General features: G+C 42.5%; 1 long non-coding RNA gene across 1 annotated transcript in view; it reads left to right on the forward strand.

Moving 5' to 3' along the window:
- The first annotated feature begins 11,054 nt into the window (after positions 1-11,054).
- Positions 11,055-22,136, forward strand: part of LOC118528377 (uncharacterized) — a 105,838-nt gene continuing 94,756 nt past the window's right edge. The window contains exon 1 of the long non-coding RNA XR_004913608.2: positions 11,055-11,562. This is a non-coding gene — a long non-coding RNA (uncharacterized LOC118528377). The remainder of the gene's footprint in view (positions 11,563-22,136) is intronic.

Genomic DNA, 22,136 nt, shown 5'->3' on the forward strand with positions numbered 1-22,136 from the left:
GTCATTCTTCACAGCTGTTCATTGCTCTTATTTGTGGGTATTGCTCTTCGACATCTTTCCTTAGGTTTTCAAGCCATCAAGGATCATAGAGTACATTTTTAAAACCCTGGAAAGGTTGTGATTAAGCACTATAAAGCCTCCTTTTATGCAGCTATGTAGTGTGCCTGTCCCGTGTCAGCTGAATGAATTCTCTCAAGCTACACCCTTGTCTTCGAGGATCTTCACACATACCTTCCCCTGGGATCACGCCTGCATGGGGGGGGGGGGGCATTCATAAAGCCCAGTGCCTTCATTTCAAAGTTGCTCATTTATATTTTGCTCTGTTTCATTAAATAATGAAGTCAATAGCTAGACGATCTCAAGGTAAGGTCCTCTGGCCACCTGCTTCAGAATAACCTGTGCTGTTTAAAAAAAAAAAAAAAAAAAGTAGCCCTCAATCCAGACCTGCTGATCCATTTCTGGGGGTGAATGTATAATCTGAAATTTGAATAGGCTCCCCATTATTTATTTACTGATGCTCAATAAAGCCCTCCACTGAGGAAGATTCAGAGTAGGGGACTGTCTCTGGTGCTTAAAAAGCTATCAAGACCTCATATGCAGGAACAGCCCTAACGCCTCCTCTTCTCCTGGTGCCTACACCAACCCCTCCCTAGTCCCTGAAACTGACCCCATCATCTGCCTTCTCACCAGGCCCCAAACGCTTCAGTCGACTCCTTGTTGTAATATTTTCCTTAATTCTTTTGCAAAATACAGATTAGGAATGATGTCATTTGCAAAATACGGATTAGGAATGTGTAGGTAAGAACGGTTGAAGTGAGGGAGTTGGAGAGTTGTGTATTTTTGTCCCAATAGCTCTGCCCTCATAGGATGACCTTGATTGCGCTCGTCCTTCCTGGCGGGGGCAGGGTGGAGGGCTAAGAGTACAGTGGCCATGGATATTCCATGCAGGGCCTTATATGAAAACATTTTAATTTCGTCAGATGGATACTTGCCTTGATAGGATTTGGAGGTTACCACGGTTATCTAATAATTTGGTTCAAATGAATCCTAGTCTGCATTTCCTGAGAGGAAACCAAATTGTGGCTGAAGGAAAGTGACCCAGAAACACTGATAGATATGTGGAGAACTCTATTTGGGTTTTTAAAAGTATATATTCATTAATAATCCTGCAGTGGGTAGTTTTGAGCTAGCTTAAGAGAGTCTTTGATTCCAATTTAACCATCTGGCATATCCGAGGTAATAGAAGAGGAGTAGAGGGTTAACAGTAGAGGGAATGACGTCCCATTTGGCCCTGGGAACAAGTTCTAAACTGAGGCCTGTGTCTTAGAATCACACGTGAGCTCTATCATCTACAGAGTTCCTTACGGTTTGGGGATGTAGAAAAGTCACGTGAGTTTGGGATACGGATGTACAGTGGCCATCTTTATTTCCTTCAGGCTGGCCCTGGGTTTCCTGGGCTTGGTGCCCAGCAGGATACTGACCAAGTCACCATGCCCTCCTCTAGGTTTGAAAATTGATAAAAGTTCTATCTTTACCGCTGTGAGTTCCTAATCCTCCTGTTGTCAATATTGAAATTGCTCTGGAAAATTCAGGGTCCCTAATAAGTGTTGGGTGGGGCAGCACTTTTCCCAGATAGCACAGGAAGTAGCAGTTTCTCTGCTAGACTATTTGGCATCTAGCAGAGATCACACCTTGTGGGAAGGGGAAACCCACTGGGATGGAGGGGTTGGTAAAGGCTCAGGATGTAGGATTTATAACAGCCTGGTCTGGGGAGAAGTAGAAGTAATAGGAAGGCACTAGGCTTCTGTAAATGGGGGAGGGCATGTGGAAAATGTAAGTACAAATGAGGAAAAATGAGGGCGCAAAATGATAGTCGTGGTCATCCTGTCATTTGCAAATAATTTATAGCCTTCATAGCCACGAGCTCTTTTGGTCCCCCAAGAGCACTCTAGATGGAGGGTTGGTTGTTATCCACATTTTACAGACGAAGGTAATGAACCACAGAAAAGTCGTGATGTGCTCAAGCCCAGCTGGGGCTAGGACACAGGTCTTTTGTCCCTTCTTCCACTCTTCTATTTCTTTCATTCTACACCACTGACTAACAGAAGAAAGAGTCACCCCATCTAACTCATGTTATGATTTTGCCGAAGGTCAGCCTGAGCAGGGAATAAGTGATCAATGATGGAGGCATGGCGAGGAGACTGGACTTTTCCCCGAGGTTGACTTGTACTAAATGGATGCCCATGACCAATGGTGTGTCTTTAGGCTAAACTGCATAATGGGTCTCTAATGTGGGTAAAAGAAGATCACCCAACTCACTTTTAACTGATGAGGCTGAAACCAGATCTCTAGAGGTGAAACGCCTGTGCATTAGCCCTGTGATAATAGATTTCCAGATGGCTGGAACTGGACCTCCGTCTCCGCCCTTGGCCGGTGATATTGACCAATAAACTGCTTTATGTCAATCGATCATGAGATACGGTGCAAGTGAATGTTACATGTGGATAATAGCCTCTATTCCAGGTCTTTTATAAAACCATTTAATGTACAATCTTTCCTTAAGACTCTCAGAGGGGAAATGTTCTGAGAAACCTCTTTAGAATGAAAGTTATCCACATGATACATTGTTATTGAGGGGTAATGTATACTAAAATTAAGCAAGGTGTACTCATAAGGAAAAAGGTGAAGGCACTTGTGAGTGATTTGAACAGTGCTTGTAACAAATAGCCTTTCCAAGTGTCCTTTCCACAGACGTAATTTTAAAAGCAGTGTTACGGCTGACACACAAAAAGGGAGAAGACAATCTTTTTTCTCAGAGACACACAATTATTCTCCACTCTACTCTATGTAAATGTAAATGTGTATCTCTGAGAAGGTTACTCTCCCCTGTGAATTAATGTAGTACATCTGAAAAGGGGAGATGAGTGGGCTACATGTAAATTATGACTTCCCCGGATGTTTCTTTGACATTCAATTTACGGAGATTGATCTGGCTGAGGCTGGTAATTGTGCCTCTTTCCATGTGGGCGGCGTGCCTATTTGCCGGGAAGGGAAAGGAACGTAAAGGCGTATTCGAGGGCGCCCTCTGTACTTGGGAGCTGGCTCTTGTAGTGACTGTTTCTAAAGAGTCGCTCTGAGTGGTTGGGGAGTAAATGATTTAAAGATCTTCGGTGGAGTTTAGACTCGGAATGTAATTTCTTATTCACGGTCAGAATACAGCCTACTACTGTGAAAAATAAAAGCCCACGGAGAACAGGGTGGGGAGCGGAGGTGGTGTTCTGAGGAAGAAGCCAGCCAGAAGGGTGAGGCAACTGTCGAGGAGGCTGGGAAACGCAGAGGCCGGCCCAGATATTTGTGTGACTGTCACCCGGGTGCTAGTGAGGCCGCAGAGGTAGAAGGGACTCCGTACCGGCCGGCTCCCTGTACAGCAAGAATCAGAATCAAGGGGGAACGTGAGCGGTCATGCACAGCTTGTAGGTTTCTCAGAAAGATACCGGGGGGGTGGAAAAAGCTGCCTGTCTCATCTCAGTGTTCACTCCCCCGCTCTGAAGAACCACATAATCGATCTAAAATTAGGGCAAAATGAAAGGCTTCAGTATAAGTGGTTCTTGATTTCAGGGTTTTTCCTCTTGCAGTTTGCAGCCAGAACCACATGATAGAGTTTTCTGGTTATAAAAAGTAATGGTGCTAAAATATTACAGTAACTCTGCCTACTCTTTTTAATCGTGTTCTCAATGTAAGACATAGGTAAGTTTATGCAGTAATGTTCTCTTAAGTGCTCTTGTTTTATATTTCTATTTAGAAAATGGACAAAACATGGTTCATTTCGTGAACTCAACAAATACTCATTGAATTGCTTCCTGGGAGCCATGCTCTTTTCTGAGTGCTTTACATGGCTTATCTCCTTGAATCCTCACAAGCCTACACGACTATGCCTTAGGTCGATTCTCCAGGAATCAGACTTTGAGATGGAGAGGTATGTGCAGGAAGTTTATGGGGGAATGCCTTTGGGATCCATGTCTGTGGGGAGTGGAGGCTATGGGGCGAGGACAGAGGGAGGGGGATGCGTTCGTTGCAAAGCCAGGTAGCTGCAGCAAAGGTCTCTACAGATCCCCGAGGGAGCTCTGGAGTTGGGAAGGCATTTCACAGTGGTCCCCTTTGAGGCAAGGCGACAAGGTTTTTACACCCCCCATGCCCCTCAATGGTCAGTGGATGTCAGATGCCCCCAGGAGGGGGTGTGACTCTGGGCAAGGCCAGCTCTCAGCAGCTGAAGAGCCATCAGCTGTCAGTGTTCCTCAGAGCTGGGTACGGCTGCAAAAAAACAGACTCCAAGAGTTAAACAACTTGCCCAAGGTCACACAGGATAGACCCCATGCAGTCTGATCCAGAGCCCACCCTCTGAACCATCATTTTGCCTCCGTCCTGCAAACCAGATAAGTAAACTATTAAATGAATAAGATAATTTTGAAGAGAAGTAAATGCTCTGAAGAAAATGAAAGGGGGCATACTACTGTGAAGGTCAAATACGGATGGCGCTTCTGCTTTCTGGGAACATCAGGTCTGACACTGTGTGTGTGGCTGAGACCACTAGCCGTCCTGTGCCGCCTGAGCACACAGCCACATGGCATTCTCCAGTTTCCCTTGGGGTGGCACGGGCTCCTCCGCAGCCTGGCCGGGAGGGCCCCGTGGACCGTGCTGCTTCTCCGGCCCTGGAAGCCGGGGCGTCAGACAGCAGAGCTGCCGTGGGCCTGGGGCTCTCAGTGATGTCACACAGCAGACGGCAATAGGCCTGGGGCCCTCACGCTGGGCTTTTTGTTACGAGAGAGCGATAAACCTATTCTTCTAAGCCCTGGAATTTTAGGGGGTCAGTATTTGTTATAGGAGCTTAATCTGATCTCAGGAGTACAGTGTAGAAATATATTTAAAATACTTTAGTATAGGAGAACCCGGGTGGCTCAGTCGCTTAAGTGTCTGACTCTTGATTTTTTTAAAAAAGATTTTATTTATTTGAGAGAGAGAGAAAGAGAGTGAGAGAGAGAGAGAGAGCACGAGAGTGGGGTAGGGTCAGAGGGAGAAGCCAACTCCCTGCTGAGCAGGGAGCCCGATGTCGGGACTTGATCCTGGGACTCTGAGATCATGACCTGAGCTGAAGGCAGTCACTTAACCAACTGAGCCACCCAGGCGCCCTGACTCTTGATTTTGGCTCAAGTCATGATCTCAGAGTCTTGGGATTGAGCTCCGCATTGGGCTCTCCAAGATCAGCGGGGAGTCTGCTGGAGATTCTCTCTCTCCCTCTGCCTCTGCCCCTCCCCCCGCTTGTGCACACTTTCTCTCTCTCAATAAATAAAATCTTTATAAAAATACTTTAGTATAAATAGTATAATGTATGGGTAGTTATTATTGGGGGGGTATGATGGTTAATTTTATTTGTCAGCTTGGCTGGGACACAGTGCCCAGATACTTGGTCAAGCATTATTCTGGATGTTTCTGTGAAGGTATTTTTTCGAATGAGATCATTTAAATAGGTGGAATTTAAGTAAAGCTGAATACCTTTCATGATGTGGGTGGGCCTTAACCAATTTGTTGAATGCCTTCATAGAACAGAGATTGACCTCTCTCAAGCAGCAAGGAATTCTGCCCGCAGTCTGCCTTACAGCTTCTAATGCAAAATCTGTTCTTCCTGGTTCCCCAGCAGACTGCCTTTGGACTCAAACTCAACTCTTTCCTGAGTCTCCAGCCTGCCAGACTCCCCCAGCAGACTTTGGACTCCTCAAGCCTCCACCATCATTCCTTAGAATAAGTCTCTATATAGACATATCCTGTTGGTTCTGTTTGGACAAGCCTGACTCATACAAGTAGTTATTAGCATTTGAAGCACCAGATGAGGAATCCCAGCTTGAGATGGCAATCATATCTTCACATATCATAATAGAAATCTACTCTAGAAAGTTTGTTAATTGAGATGAAGAATGGTAGAAATATATATGTATATAATTGGTGGTATGGATTGTATTCAAGATGTATGGCTGGCCAATTTCTGTCCCCATTACCCTTGCCAGAATGAGTTGTAAGAACACTACTGGGCCTGGTCACGTGTTCCCCAGAGAACTCCGCGGCCTGATCCACCCAGGGGTCTAGCTGAGTCTGCTGCTAGAGTCTCCCGTGTCTGCCCCCAAGTGAACCTCTCATGCCAAGTGTTTGCTCATGAGCTGGTGAGCCCGAGGACAGAGAAAAGGGATTCATCCAGCTTCCAGTGACAGGTTGTGAGACTGTTTGTTTGTTTAATCAATAATATACAGGTGGCACAATTGGATAGGTGATATTTCACCTTTAATCTCCAAAGGCTGTCACTATTTACCAAAAGAGCCGACTCTTGTCGAGTGACCAGTTTGACTTAGATCAGTTTCCCAAGACAGGAAAGAAGGCAATGGAGAGTAGTACGTGGGTGAGCATGGATGGTGTCTTCAGAGGGCCTGGATTTATTTATTTGTTGATTTATTTTTAGAAAGACAGAGCAAACAAGTGAGTGGGGAGGGGTGGAGGGGCAGAGAGAGAGAGAGAATCTTAAGCAGGCCCCATGCCCAGTGCAGAGCCTGACCCGGGGCTCGATCTCATGACCTGAGTCAAAATCAAGAGTCAGATACTCAACCGCCTGAGCTATCCAGGCGCCCTGAAGACCTGGATTTATATCCCATATCTGCCGCTTGTTAGCTGTGTGGCCTTGGTCAACATACTCTTCTTTTACAGTCTTTTACGAAGTAGGTACCAGTCACTAGGGGCTGGGGCTGTTGGGACGATCACATGACTAATGCCTGTGCCGTGCTTCCTTCAGGGCCTCAGTGAGTGTCTGGAATAAGGGCTAACAAATATCCCCATCGATGATGAACAGTGTGTCATGGAAGCTTGCAGACAGGGGAAGGTTAATCTTTCAGGCGGTGTTGCAGATGCACCCAATTTTGACAGATACAGTTCTTACTTGCCTTCTTAACAAAGAGAATGAACAAGAAGAAAACAATAGAGGCATCCCCCCGATTTGGCAGTTTTGTGTTACGCCACTTTGCTTTTACAAAAGGCCAGGACTTGCCCTGTTGTTGTTTACTAAGAAATCCAAAGGGAATTTTCACTTTTATGAAAAAAGGTGAAAAGCAAAAAGAGCATTTGCTTTGCAGCCAGCCGTTACAGAGGCAGCGTGCACCCCCAGCAGCGAGAGTGGCGCCCCCGAGCCCCTTCCCGGGGAACTGCACTCAGCGTCTGAGCGTCCGGCTGCCACGGCTTTGACCCGTGTATGTGAGGACCTGTGCTTTCTCTCTATTGATTTTGTGCAGCATCAGCAAAATGTGGCCTAAGGTATCAGAAAAGCCTGAGAGATGTTATCTTTTGGGTCTGGGATGCTCAAAACATTTTCCGTGTAAATTAATGGTAACTGCTTCCTCGCTTTACGCCGTTTCTGCTTCGCGAAGTTTTCGGAGGAATGTTCTACTTTCGGAGAGCAGGGGAAACCTGTACTATTCTATGCTGTTTAACTGTGAAGGCTCAAGTGTTTCCTACCCAGGTGTGTGGGGATAGCTATAATTTAATTCTTCGCGTTACACCAGGCGATGTTTTCTGAACCATTTTGAGAGACGGTGCTGTGAGTGCTGGGACCTGAGTGTTCTGTGTTCAAGTAAGTGTGGGAGATACGGGTGTATTTGTCTGTCTGGGCTGCCATACAGAATACCGCAGGCTGGATGACTTCAACGATGAAACTCATCTTCTCATGGTTCTGCAAGTTGAAGATCTAAATGCTGGCTAGGTTGGTTTTTAGTGAGGCCTCTCTTCCTGGCTTGCAGATGGTTTCCCTCGTGCTGTGTCCTCACCATGACCTCTCCTCTGGGTGTGGGCACTGCTGGTATCTCCTCCTCTTCTCGCAGGGACGCCAGTCCTCAGGGATGAGGGCCTCACCCTCATAATCTCATTTAACCTTGATTATCGCCTTAATTCTCTATCTCCAGACACCCCCAAGGTTTCATTGGAGGTTAAGGTTTAACAGGAATTTCGGGGGAACACAATTCCGTCCACAACAATGGAGTCTGAAATGTTAACTATGTTTCTTTGTTCTAGGACTTTATTATCCTCAAGAGACACTCCACAAGGACATATAATGATACAGTGTTTCCCCAACTGATTATTCTAGGAGATCCCATTTTGATGTTTAAGCCATCACTTACTAAGGATTTGGGAAAAACCATTCAGAATAAACTATGGTGCTAATCTGCGTGTGCCTCGGTGTGGACTCAGGGAAAGCGGAGACAGGGAGGACTGTTGATTTTTATATTAAATATTCTAGTTTGTTCTCACCTTTTGTTAATTGGTTTTGGTGCCGGTTTTCATAACCATCCCAGCCCGGCCAGCGCGAGGGCTCCTTTGCAGCCGTGAGCTTGTTGAGCTCAGCAGGCCTTCTGTCATAGACGTTCTTATGGTTGCTACTCACGCTTTCTCAGTTTCCGTGGAAAGCGGAGGGTGTTTAGAAAAGCAGTTCCCTCTCTCCCGAAAAAAAATGGAAATAATATGATGCTCTTGGATTGACATTGCTGTAATGCGATGTGCTCATTTGTATTCATGCAGAGCTTCAAAACAAGTATGCTCGTCTGCAGATTTTTCTAATTAAATAGCTGGAAAAACCATCCACCATTATCTCATTTGAACTCTGTAATAGCTTATTTCCTCTTCTTCTTTTTAATGTATAAATAAAGCCTTCAGATTTTAATCTCCCTGACACTTTCCTTTACTCATAAATACTACCTTTCTGGACATTCTTTTTCAGCAGTTTCTTTAACATAAAAATTTATTACATTATCTTTCTGATGTAGTTAAAAGGCACATTGCTGTAATTCCTCATTATTAAGGAATTATTATTAATAAATATTGTGATTCATTGCTACAAAACATTAAAGCATATAATTTTCTTCTCTGTGTTAAGCTCATTATTTAACAAATGTGAAGCTGCGTTAGTACTTGGTGATTGTGTTTAGGAACAGCATTCTCTCAAAGGCAGGATAATGTTGCAGGAAGGTGGCCTCCAGTGTCGTAGAAGCCATTTATTGGCTGTCAGACCCTGGGAAGGGGGTGGGGGGTGGGTCTCATTTTTAAATTTGTAAAATGAGGCTATCTTTTTTTTTTTTTTAATTTGTGTGATTGCAGGGATGATAAACCCATTCAAGGGAGCTAGAAAAAAAGGGGAGTTTTCTCTAAAAACATTATCAATTGATCATTGACTTACTGATTGATTAAAAAATCGTCGGCACCCATTATAACCCACACAGGCAGGCATGCACATCTGGACACACTAACACATCTAGAGCTGACTGCTTTGGATTTTAGTTACCCATTCTTCTATTTTGGGTGTTTAAATTTTTTTCAATTTTTACAATTACAAATAATGTTACAATGAACTATTTTTGGTGCTTAAATTCTCCTGAGTGTGTGATTATTTCGTTAGAGAAGATTCCTGGAAGTAAAAATTAACTGGGTCAAAGTGCATATACTTAAAATGTTTATGCATATATTTAAAAACTGCTTTCCTGAAAAGTAACCCAATTTACATTCCTAACTACTAGCTTACGAGAGCATCACCTCTCCACACTCGTACCGGTACTTAAAAGTAGTAGCTCCTTGTTGTCTTAATTTGTATACCTGTGGTATTAGTACTTCGTAACCAGTAAGACTAACCATTTTCTAATGTTTTCATTAGCCAGTTCCATTTTCCTAGCCTTGTCTAATTGCACCAGCCTATCTTTATATTAGCCGTTACTGTTTTTCTTATTAATTTATGGCAATTCTTTACATATTAAAAATATTAAACCTTCATATTATTTGCAAATACATTTTCCTATTTATCATTTAATATTAATTTTGTTTATACCATTTTTTGGTGGACAGTTATTTAAATTGAAATTGTTTTATGTGGACAAATACAAATATCTATTAAATATGGGTGGTGGAAATATGGGCATTTATATATTTTTTTCTAATTGAAAATGATTCATAGATAAAACAAATATAAAATCATGCTTGCTCATTAAAGATTTCTTCCATTTTATTTATACTTAGGAAGCTCTTCTATTTTTTTCCTGGCATTATTTCGTAAAGAATTCAGTTCTTCCCCCTTAGCTTGCTTCATAGAGTGCTGTCATTGTTAACTTCCTATTTTGCTGCTTGACTCTTTTTCTGAGTCTACCATGTCTGTTCGGAAAGAACAATGTCTGGGGGGGAAAGGACCATGAGAAGACGATGTGAGGTTGCATCCTGAGCGGTGGCTACATTGTCATCCCGAGACTGTGGGAATGATAGGTCTTCAAACTAGGAAGCTCTCAGCAGACATGATTTGACACAGACTTTATGGGATAGACTCAGCGAATCAGTCAGAATGTTTGAGACCCCGTTGTGAATACGTGCCAACCTCCTCCCCAAACACATCCCTCTCCCAGGCCTTAAGTAGCACGTGCGCCTTAGTCAATGACGCTGCCCAGACGGATCAATAGTACAGTAGGGACATCGCACACTGGACACTCCTCCTGTCACCACACGCCCACAGCACTGAAGAGCAGGAGCTAAACTCTGATGTAAGTACTACCTTGTGGTAGGCTTGGCAGCTAGTCTTGACTTAAAAAGAAGGCAAACTTCGTAAGGGACCTGGCCATGTTACTTGCACCTTATTTCCTGCAGTGCCCAGAAAATTGCTCAGTGGATAGCAGATGTTCAGGGAATACCCTAGCGATGATCATTTTTCTTTTCTTTTGCAGATTGCTATGCTTAGCAATTTTGTATACAACAGGAGGATTTTTATTTATTTATTCATTTAGTCTTTGAGGATTTTTGTTTTCAACCAAATGCTTTTCTACATTCAGGGCTGAGAATAAGTGTTCTAAATACTATGTGAAATCTCAACTGAATACACCCACAGGCTAATTTTCAAAGCCTGATTTTGGATTCTTGTTTAGGCTCATAATTACCTTGTTACTTTGCATCATAAGATAGGAGTTGTCCAGAAGCTGCTTCTCTCATCTCAATGCAGCCCTGGTTCTCCCTTAAATCTGTAAAGCAACTTGTTGGAAAAGTATGCATCTTGCTGTCTTTTTCTGCTCCGGACTGGAGGCACATAGTGGAGCATCTAGGACAGGCTAGAACAAACTAGGCAACACAGCATGAATAAAGCAATTTGAAGAGTAGGAAAATCGCAGGGAAGTTCCTGGGGCGGGGGGCGGGTGGGGGGGGTCTGCCGTGTGGAGGCATCAGTCGGCGCATGGGTCAGCTGTTACTGCAGCACAATGTAACTGAAAAGCAGCTTGGACTAGGAAGTCATCGACCGGCTATGTTGGCTGCGGATATGAAAAAAGGCAAAGTGGAAAATCACATGCTGGAACATGAGGCCCCAGAGGAGACCTCGGAGTTATTGCTACTTTTTCACATCCCGTGCAGCCATTTGCTTCTTCTAACCACTGGTTTTGGCTTCTCTACATTCAGCTTCAGGGATAACTTTTCAGGAGTTTGCTGGAATTTTTTTCCTAATTTCTAAAAATCGTGGTAAGATACACATCACATAAAATTTACTGTCTTGACCTTTTGTAGGTGTACAGTTTAATGGTATTAAGTACATTCATGGTTTTGCTGTATTTTGGGCACCAAAGTGTTTCTCTTTTAGATTTCCTGCCTCAGGCTCATGAGGGCAAACAGATCGGTACTCAGCATTGAATGAATTCGCCTGAAGTTTCTATTTACGTTTTGAAAATTCAGTCTAACTTCATTGGGATTTTTATTTGTATCTTTTTAAAAGATTTTATTTATTTATTTGACAGAGACACAGCGAGAAAGGGAACACAAGCAGGGGGGAGTGGGAGAGGGAGAAGCTGGCTTCCCGCCGATCCCAGGACCCTGGGATCATGACCTGAGCTGAAGGCAGACGTTTAATGACTGAGCCACCCAGGCGCCCTGGGATTTTTATTTTTAAAGGGTATTATTATCATTGTTGTTAGTGGTGGGAGTTACATGTGAGACTGAAAATAAAACCTGGGTTTGTTATCAAACAGGACATTAAAGGGAACACTTCACTGGTGTGGTAAATCAGATGGAAAAGTCAAGAATCAATTATTTGTTGTCACACACCAGAGCTGGTTGTCCAGACTGGTGTTCATTCCCATGCTGGGTTCAAATGGCCGCTCTTCTGAAAGGTCTTCTGGAGGCAGAGAGTGAAGGAAAACACATTGTTGCCGTATGCCCTCCACGATGCTCCTGGAGACCAGCCACGGGATTTTAGCAAAGTCACCTTTCTGTTCTGTGCTGTGGTTCCTCTTGCAGATAACGGCAGAATTTTGTCCATTACCTAAGCGCTGAAAGGTGTAACGAGATCTATTCGAGCAGTGTGATATAGTCACGCTGTCTTCAGGGGCACTGTCATGCGGGCCAGCCCTGCTTTGTTCTTAAAAAGCATCTTGTGTACCAGGGGTTGTCCATACTTTGTGGATGGGGGTGTATATGTGTGTGTGTGTGTGTGTGTGTTTGTGTAGGAGGTCATTGTGAATGTATGTTGTTGCTTCCACTAGTTTTTCAACTGCTCACCCAGCAGAGGTAGTACAACGAACGATGCTCACCATCTTCAGTGCTCACTTGGCAGGAAGTCTGCCTCGCCCTGTGTGATTATTTGCTAATTGAGAAATAAAAAGAAGAGCCAGCTAAAGGCCTGGACAGAGTTGTATACTGTTTCAACGAAGTATCTTGGGAGGTGTAGGTTTCTAGATCCTTATTCCCATTCTTATTAATTTTCCCTTTCCTCGCTTCCTTCTTCCTTTCTTTCTCAGACTTAGAGTATACTACTTACTTATTCATTATTGTCTTTCTAGGGTAAATATTCACTGCCTTTTTGATCACACCAATCAAACATGTAACTTTTTCTTTGCAGGTGCGTTTATTGATAAGATCTGGAGAGGGCTACTCTAAAGTTGCGCTGTTTATTAGATTTGGTGTGCTGTAGCTAGGAAAAAGAATTCTGGTTTTTCCATCTTTTTTTAATATTGCGGTTTGTGCTTCATAATATCCTGCACTTAAAGAACATGATTACTGTTAATTATCATTTAGAAAATTGTTTTTTGCTTGATTAGAGATTTTAGCTATGTGTACTCAAATCTAGTGGGTCTTCATTATGTGCATTACTTTCTATTCTATACTGGCTTAAATATTAATATATGGAAATTTAGCTTCATCTGCCATACCTTTTGATGTCAGAAGCATAATCAGTGTAATTGGCTTAGATTGTTTTTTCTCCTGTTTGTATTTCATATTATCTAATGTCATTAGTGAGTTGACTGCTGAGTGGGTAATCTGCATTTCAGAACTGCTGCTTGAGCACATTATTACCATTGATTTTGATTATTTTAATTTCCATTCACCCTAGGCAGGCCCTCAAGCTGTGTCGTATTATTCAAAGAACTGCTTTCTTCCATTCACTGAGCAAATCTTTCTGTTTCTGAAAACCCATCAGCGTTCTGATAAATCCTGATTTTTTACTTAGTCTGGGGGCAACTTGATTTTGGTAGCATATGGGTGGGGGTAGGTAGCTCAAGACTTGTGTGTGTTCATTCTGAATGGTGGTTAGCCTAGTAGCCTCTGGTGCCCAGAGGGAAGCTGGGTGCCCGGTCTGGTCTGCTTTCAGAGACTCGGCTGGGTAATTGTCGGGCTTCTCTGAGCCTGGAGCCAGGGCTCCCTATCCACAGGACTCGTGGGCAGTTTACTGCTGGAACACTGCAGCCGTACCTCTCCTCACTCTCCCCAGGGCTTGCAGGTTTATCTTTTGCCCTTGGAGAATGATTGCTGGCCTCACTGAAGGATTGGAATCCAACTTCCTTTTGGTTTTTGAGTGTATTCCAAAACTAACTGTAAAAAGAACCCCACATTAAGATCTAGGTTTGGCTACGGTCAGCCACGGATGCTGCTTAGCCCCTGGCTCGGATGCATGCGCTCTGTTCAGCTGCTGCTGGCTGTTAAGTCATTTGTAGTTGCAGGGAACCTGGACTGTTAAGGCTGCGAAAGAAATGACCAGCACCAATATTCTGCTTCTGGCTTTTTATAGACAAGAAAACAGAGGCCTGGAGAGGTAGATGACTGGCTGGAGGTCACGCAGCTACCGAGCGTAAGAGCTGAGTGGGAGAGTCCCCTTTTGCAGGCGGCCCGTGCTCTTCCCTTCTCAGTGGCACCTTGTTACTGGACGAGCAAGTGTAGCGGCGTATTGCGCACACCTGCTGACCACCAGGTGGGGGCTGGTCGGCAGCTATATACGTACACGTGTAGTTCGAGGCGGTTTTTAGGGGCAGAGGCTTTTATGAGAGAAATGGGAATACACAGGAACGTGATTAAAAGCATGTGTGTAATGTGTCTACACACATGTACGTGTTAGAGGTCTAGCAGGGTGATTCTGCCTGGATGTGACCTAAATCGGCTTGGATTAAAGAGTTTCTCTCTCCTTTCTCCCATCCGGGCAGGCTCCTTGCTCCTGTAGTGTGGGGGAAGCACAGGAGTTTGGGGCTCAGAGTTCTGTCCCCCTTGGAAAGCACTGCCCGAGTGGGACTCCAACCCCCTTAGCACTTTGCTTCACGGTCTGGTTTGACCTGAGGAGGCGGAAGCAGAGGTAGCTTCCTTTGGGAGACTGGAGGTGGACGACGGGGTAGGACTTCTCTGTTTGAAGTTTCTACAATAATTAGTTTAGGACATACCAAACTAGAATTCGTAATGCATTTAATTATTGTAGGAATTCGTAATTATCGAAAGGGTTTTTAAATGTTTTCACCAATAAGCCCCAAGGGTGGATACTTTAGGGCCCGTGACTGGCAGTTCTTTTAACAGTTGGTTAACGTTAATTTGGCCTCATCAAAGGAGGCAAATAAAATGGACCCAGGCAATATTTTACCATACATGTCTAGAAATGAGAATCTTAATCCTAAATAATCAGTGCCTGCTGTTTCCTCCTCGGGCCAGGCCTCTCCTTGTTTTAATTTGTTGCTTTCTGACGTAGGAACGTCAGCTAATGGCCTCCCTTCTCAATCCCGTGCGAGAACCTGGTCATCCGAGGTCCCTAGAACGTGCCTGTATCACACCACCTTTCTTTGCCGTTCAGTTACAAACCCCAGGGAGGGGGGTTACTTGGCACTGAGGAAAGCTTGCACTAGCCAGAACATTTGGAGACTGACTGAATTTTTGTCTGAGTTGCCAGGGAACTTTCAAATTGAATGGACCTGGATACTTAGCTGAATTTACTTAATGAAAGGGATAAAAGGATGGACAAGGCCAGTGACTTCTAGACTCTTGGCTTTCACGGACCATTAAAATTTCTAAAATGATTTTAAAGACTGACATAGAATTATCATTTCTTTTTTCTAAGTAAGGCCATTAAAAAAGTGTCAGTATATCACCCACTATGACACCGTGTGTGTGTGTGTGTGAGAGAGAGAGAGAGAGAAAGAAAGAGGGATTAACAGTAAAGGATAGTCCTTGCATTCAATTAAAAAAACTATGAAAAACTTAATGTGGTATTTATTTTTTTTCATTTTACTGAAGAGGCATAAAAACTGGCATTTAACAGCTACTGAGCCAAGTGACCTTTTAGAGTCCCTTTCAGATATCACACTGACTTATATTTAACTTATATCACTATGACCCAAAGAGCTTTTCATCCTTATTCATTTTTTCCCTTCTCAGGAACTTTTTCCTTGCTTGTGATTAGCTTTCTTCCCCCACTGCCCCTCTCCCGCTGGCCCCCACTTGGTCTCCTCCTCTCCTATTCTCCAGTGTTTGCCCGGTGATCTCTCAAGGGCAGAAAGGCTCAGTGTCACCACTCTGGGGTACCCCTTCCAAGGGGTTGGTTTCTTTTTAGAATGGGGTGGTGTTCTCAAACCTGAGGAGAGTGCCATCATACAAAACACTCATGCCATAGGTTAAAATGTAAAACATCATTGTTTGGCTGACATCCATCTATTCTCAGCTACTTCATGGCTATAATAATCACCCAACTAGCTGTGCACCTACCAAGTAGTTTTGTGTTCTGAATATTTTTCCAATTAGTTAGTCCCTGTGGTAGGGGACTGAAAAAAAAGGACCTTTCTTAAATCAAGATATATTATGTTGTTTGCTTCTCTTCAATCTACTGGGCCTATTACTCTGTCATAGAAATAGATTAATGGGCTGAAAATTTCACCAGAGCTTGTTTTCTCATGAATTTTGCTGATCTTAACTGCTTTTGTTTGGGCCAGAATTTACAGTAACTGCAGGTCCGGTTGTTTTTCAAGATTTAGATTTCTAGTTTCAGTAAAATATTTCCCAAGTTTGTAAGAGTGGAGGGCAGTGAAAACTTTTCTATAAATTTTACAAATAAGCCTGTTTTTGATACCCATAAAATCAGCTGGTTTGACTTTTCGATAATAATTAGGTTAATGTTCCTCATTCAAAAGGACTTCTGGGGAACTATTTTATCAGTTCATTTGAAACAAAACACTTTCATGGGTTATAATTTTGTATTCTAATTATCATGAAATAAAGTTTAGCAGCTGGATAGTGGGATCTCATTTTATTGAGGGTTTGAATTCAAGGACTAGATCATATCTTTTGATTCTAATGAAAGACAATACTGCATACATTCCTTAAAACTTCAGATAGCTATTTCTTTTGTTCTGTCTGTAAAAAATGCAATAAAGTCTCAGTTTTAATCAGGTACCACGATTCATTAAAGCATCTTGGCAGATTTTTTGTCAGAGATGGTTTTGCTATCGATGGAGTATTTTGGATCTTCTATGGTGGAAAATAGAGTTAAAACATTCAGGAGCTTCTAAGTTCTTCACATAAAAACATTGTGGTCCATATAGTCCAAGAGTTAAAATACCACCCAGTTGGTACAACCTGGTGAGGCTGAGATGCTGGCTTAGCAGTGTAAATCTGAGCAGCAGAGTCCCAGGAGAGCATGGGGTCTTTTAAGCTTCTAGAAGTTCTGTGGTTAAAGCACTGGATATGCATGAAGGTCACCTATCGCCTTTGGAGTCTTTTGAATGGCTCCACCCTACCTCAGTTGTGGTATTGTGGACAGAGCCCTGAATCTGGACAGAGAACCCCTGGACTCCAATCCTGACAAGCCCCTCTCTAGCCGCTGGCTGAGTCATGGTCTTCTCATCTGAGAATAGCTATGCTTCACTCAGAGGGCTGTTGTGGAGATGACAAGACATCATGTGGAGAAAAATATTTTATAAAGTGTGGAGCTCTTTCAAGTATTTGCCACGGTGTTAACCCTATCAGAAGCCAGTGTGGTTAAGGATTGATAAGGGTCGACCACATACATTCCTATCCTCTCCATTTTCACCTGTTGGTGGGTAGCATGTCTGCTCTGGTATGTTGATTTGATAGCAGTTACGGGGCATCAGTCTTATCACGTAATTATATTCCATCTCGTAATGTCACCAAAGGGACTCCACGACAGGATATGTCCAAACCTAGAGTTCTAGAGGCTTGGTGGTCATCATTTCAACCTCAAAGTGTGGGCTGATATACCCTTAAAGAACTAGAGGTAAGAAACTAAGTATTAAAAGCAAGTGAGAATTCTGCCTAAACATGTCATCTGGTTGGAGGTGGAGGGGAGAAAATTCTGCCCTGATGGCATCTGAGCCCTGACAGAATGGGAGGCATGTGGAGACCCATGCTTTGTTCTTGGCATAAAGAGCCAGCCTACGGGGCTCCTTGGCAGGAATGAACTGTAGCATCTGCTGGGAGTAGAGAGTATATTTAAATGGAGTTAGTTTCAATATTTCAGTTTCTTGTCACTAGGCATGAGCAAACCCAGCAGTGCTCTATGTTTTCAGAAAGGCTGAGTTATTTTTCAAGCATTTTGGGTTTGGCAAATTCTACATGTGTTTTGCCAGCTCTCCTTCTTTAATTATTAGTATTAAACCCATGTGTATGAATTTGAATGAGAATTTCATAGCCATTTTAATATTTATTTACACTTTAATTCATCCAGAAGCTGTGTTGAGTAAGAGCGGTTATATCTTGTGGAGTCTTTGAAGATAGTTTATAAACATTTCTCTTCATAAGATGTAACACCGATTGCAAGCTTTCATTTCTCACAAAGAAATTTGGATTTGGGGATGGTTAGGATGGGATCCCAATTCCAAATCTGCAATGCTTATGGCATGGTTTGAACAACACAAAGTAAGTTCTCACTGTCTTACTTGCATTTGACTTAGAGGCAATCGTTTTGGTAAAAACCCCAAAAGCATTTTCCAGAAAGCACATGCTCTTTAGAAAACGTTATTCTCCATCCCTAGGTCTTGCATACAGTTGCCAGAGCCATGGAAAAACAATTTCCGTGGCCCATCTTTTTTTTTCTTTCTTTTTGCCAAGTACGACACACAGATTGGTTCCAGGCAGTAGATGAGTACAAAGAGAAATGGTAATTTCCCAATACTTCTTACCTTCTCATTGCCCGGTAACCCATCTATGTCTGTCGCGGGCTGTGCGCAGTACTAACTACATCAGTAATACTGATTTAAGGGGAACGGCATTGTTTGGTAATGGCAAAATAATGGTTTCATTTTGCTCTGATCACAAGGTACTATTCTATTCCTGACAGTTTGTTCTGAGATAATAGCAAGGGTGGGAACTGTAGTTACAAGTATTAGAGCTTGGGGTGGGGTGGGGGGATGTCGTGACCATTCGGTCAAACCCCCCTGTTAGCAAAGGGTTTGAAATATCAAACGAACAATATAAACCTAGGCACATGGCAGGCATACAATAAATGCTTTTGAATTAATGCATCAAGTAATCTTAAAGACTAAGCTCTTTTTATGCGTAAAGAATTGTATTAAATTGAATTGAATATCCAGACAAGAAGTGCAGCTGTTTATTCTTACGTCTTCCTCTTCGGTCCTTTGTCTACAGAACCGAGCTGCATTTCCTTGAATCGAGAAGGAATTTTGTACTTCATTGTCAGTTACTGCAATTTCCTAACAGTAAATGTTGTACTTCAATGAGTATTCGATTGGAGGGTGGGAAATGGATCCAAACTCACTAGATTTTGGTCATAATTTATGAACCTGTTTATTTAAGAAGCTGCACTGTTCACATTTTTTACATTCAACTTTGTATTTTGAGATAATTATAGATTTACATGCAGTTATAAGAAATGCTACAAAGATATGTACCCTTTACCTAGTGCTAACATCTTGGAAAACTATGGTACAATATCATAGCTAGGATATTGGCATTAACACAGTCAAGTGATAGAACATTTTTTTAAATTGATGTATAACTGACATATAACATTATATTAGTTTCAGGTGTACAACATAATGATCCGTTATTTGCATACAGGGGAGAATGATCACCTTGTGAAGTCTAGTTAGCATCCATCACCATGCATGGTTGTCAAATTTTTTTCTTATGATGAGGACTTTTACGATTTACTTTCTTATCAGCTTTCAAATACACAATACAGTATTATTAACTGTTGTCCACCATGCTGTCCATTCCATCCCCAGGACTTATTTTATAAATGAAAGTTTGTACCTTTTGACTCCCTTCACCCATTTCGCCAACGACCCGCCCCCCACCTCTGATAACCACCCATCTATTTTCTGTATCTATGAGCGAGGATTTTTGTTTTGTTTTTAAGAGTCCACATATAAGTGAAATCATACAGGATTTGTCTTTCTCTGACTTCATTTAGCAGAATGCCCTCAAGGTCCATCCATGTTGTCCTTAATGGCAAGATTTCTTCTCTTCTATGGCTGAATAGTTTTCCATGGGAGATATATATATATACTACATCTTTTTTATCCATTTATCCATCGATAGACACTTAGGTCGTATCCATATGTTGGCTATTATAAATAATGTTGCAATGAACATGGGAGTGCATATATCTTTTTAAATTAGTGTTTTCATTTTCTTTGAATAAACACCTGAAGTGGAATTTCTAGATCATATGGTAGTTCTATTTTTAATTTTTCAAGGAACCTCCATACTGTTTGACATAGTGGCTGCACCAATTTACTTTTTCAGGAACAGTACACAAGGGTTCCTTTTCTCGAAATCCTCACCAAGGATGTTATTTCTTGTCTTTTCATAATAACTATTCTAGCAGCTGTGAAGTGTTAGCTCATTGTGGTTTTGACTTGCATTTCCCTGATGACGAGTGGGTGATATTGAGCATCTTTTCTTGTACCTATTGGCCATCTGTATGTCTTTTTGGGAAAATGTCTCTTCAGAGTCTCTGCCCCTTTTTTAAATTGATTTTTTTTTTTTTTTTTTTTGGTATTGAGTTGTTCTTTATACATTTTGGATATTAAAATGTTCTTTATACATTTTGGATATTAACCCTGTATCAGATATAGGACTTACAAATATTTTATTGCATTTGGTAGATTGCCTTTTCATTTTATTGATGATTTTCTTTGCTGTGCAGAAGCTGTTTAATTTGATGTAGTCCCACTTGTTTATTTTTGGTTTTTATTGCCTTTGCAGTCAGATCCCAGAAATCACCAAGCGTTAGGTGAAGGCTTACTGCCTATGTTTTCTTCTAGGAGTTTGATGGTTTCAGGTCTTACTTTCAAGTCTTTAATCCCTTGAGTTAATTTTTATGTATGGTGTAAGACAGGGGTCTAGTTTCAAGATAGTGAACATTTCTAACACCACAAGGATCCCTCAAGCTGCCCTTTGGGAGCCACTCCCACGTCCCTCCTATCCTCACCCTTTCCTTAACACTTGACAGCCACTAAGCTGGCCTCCATTTCCATAATTTTTTCACCCCAAGAATGTTATAAAAATGGAATCATATAGAATTTAACATTTTGGGATTTTTTTTTTTTCATTCAACATAATTCTGCAGAGATTCTTCCAGGTTGCTGCATGTATCAATAGTATATCTCTGGGGCGCCTGGGTGGCTCAGTCTGTTGAGCATCTGACTCTTGGCTTTGGCTCACGTCATGATCTCGGGGCTGTGAAGTCCAGCCCCATGTTGGACTCCACACTTAGCAGACTCTGCTTCTCTCCCTCTCCTCCTCTGCCCCATCCGTGCTGTCTCACTCTCTCAAATAAATGAATAAATCTTTTTTAAAAAAGTACATTCCTTTTTTATAGGTAAGTAATATTCCACATTGTGGATACAACACAATTTGAAGGATATCTGGGTATCTAAACTGTGGTTTATCCTGGTATCTTCTATTTCTTTAATGAGCCTTTCTCTTTCTTTGTTGAGACTTAATTTTCATTTGTTTCAAGCATGTTTATAATTGCTTATTGAAACATCTCAGGATGGGTTGCTTTAAAATCTTTGCCGGTTCAAACATCTCTGTCATCTCAGTGTTGGTGTCTGTTGATAGTCTTTTTTTTTTTTTAATATATTTTTTAAGTAATCTCTACACCCAACGTGGGGCTTAAACTCACCACCCAGAGATCAAGAGTCACATGCTCTTCTGACTGAGCCAGCCAGGCGCCCCCTGTTGATGGTTTTTCATTCAATTTGAAACCTTCCTGGTTCTTGGTGTGAGGAGTGATTTTTTATGGAAACCTGGACATCTTAGATATTGTGTCATCAGATTCTGAATCTTATTTAAACCTTCTGTTTTAGCTGGTTTCCTCTGTCACCACTCCAGCAGGGGGAGAGGAGGAAGCAACTCATTATTAGCTCGTAGAAGTCCTGGTTCTCCACTATGCCTCTTTTGACACTCAAGGGCTCTCCATATAGAACCGCTGGGCAGGTGTGGGAGCTCTGACATCCTGCCTTCATGCATAACCTCCCTGGCTGGTAGGGGAAGTGGGGATGCCTTGTTACTGCTCCCCACATGGTCCCCACTGACAGCATGAGGGGAGAAATTGTCTTCCTACTGCTAATGACATTGGTAATGATGAACTTCCTGGCTCTCAACTAGGTCCCCTTGCCATCACTCTAGCAGGGGTGGGAGGAATGCCTCGTTACTGCTGGGTGGGGGTGGAAGTCCAGGCTCTGCATGTGGTCTCTCTGGGAGTGAGGAGGGACTTGTTATCATTCAGCAGGGATGAAAGTCCTGGCTTCCTGCTTGGCACCTTATTACACCCTCCAAGAAGGTGAAAGTCTAGGCTTACCTTAGCC

Source organism: Halichoerus grypus, chromosome 2, assembly GCF_964656455.1.
Source record: "Halichoerus grypus chromosome 2, mHalGry1.hap1.1, whole genome shotgun sequence".
Lineage (NCBI taxonomy): Eukaryota > Metazoa > Chordata > Mammalia > Carnivora > Phocidae > Halichoerus > Halichoerus grypus.